The sequence below is a fragment of the Arachis stenosperma genome, chromosome 3 (genome assembly GCF_014773155.1).
Source record: "Arachis stenosperma cultivar V10309 chromosome 3, arast.V10309.gnm1.PFL2, whole genome shotgun sequence".
NCBI lineage: Eukaryota > Viridiplantae > Streptophyta > Magnoliopsida > Fabales > Fabaceae > Arachis > Arachis stenosperma.
Genome location: NC_080379.1, coordinates 60605524 through 60606338, shown reverse-complemented (window position 1 = coordinate 60606338; position 815 = coordinate 60605524). Strand labels below are relative to the sequence as shown.

Sequence of the window (815 nt, the reverse complement as noted above, 5' to 3'; positions counted from 1 at the left end):
GGTTTTCAGGATCATAAGCTTCTTCTTCAGAAGATACCTCTTTAGTACTGTTGGATGCATTTTGCCATCCATTCAGACTTTGAGAAATCATGTTGACTTGTTGAGTCAATATTTTATTCTGAGCCAATATAGCACTCAGAGCATCAATTTCAAGAACTTCCATCCTCTGAAGCGTCCCATTATTCACGAAATTCCTCTCAGAAGTGTACATGAATTGGTTATTTGCAACCATGTCAATAAGTTCTTCAGCTTCTGCAGGCATATTCTTTAGGTGAATGGATCCACCTGCAGAATGGTCCAGTGACATCTTAGAGAATTCAGATATACCATAATAGAATATATCCAGAATGGTCCACTCTAAAAGCATGTCAGAAGGACACCTTTTTGTCATCTGCTTGTATCTTTCCCAAGCTTCATAGAGGGATTCACCATCTTTTTGTTTGAAGGTCTGAACATCCACTCTAAGCTTGCTCAGCTTTTGAGGAGGAAAGAACTTAGCCATGAGTCCAAGCTATCTTTAGGTTGTGAGTCGAACCATGTTCTAGCTCTGTCTCTTACAGCAAAAGGGAAAAGCATGAGCCTGTAGACTTCAGGATCTACTCCATTAGTCTTAACAGTCTCACAGATCTGCAAGAACTCAGTTAAAAACTGATAGGGATCTTCTGATGAAAGTCCATAGAACTTGCAGTTCTGTTGCATTAGAGCAACTAGTTGAGGTTTCAGCTCAAAATTATTTGCTCCAATGGTAGGGATTGAGATGCTTCTTCCATCAAACTTGGAAGTATGTGTAGTATAATCACCAAGCATTCTTCTTG

At 39.5% G+C, this 815-nt stretch overlaps 1 non-coding gene across 1 annotated transcript; it reads left to right on the top strand.

Moving 5' to 3' along the window:
- Window positions 1-361: 361 nt before the first annotated feature.
- Window positions 362-469, top strand: LOC130971689 (small nucleolar RNA R71). Its single transcript, XR_009082900.1, has one exon. It is a non-coding gene; the product is annotated as a small nucleolar RNA R71 (small nucleolar RNA).
- The last annotated feature ends 346 nt before the right edge of the window (window positions 470-815 follow it).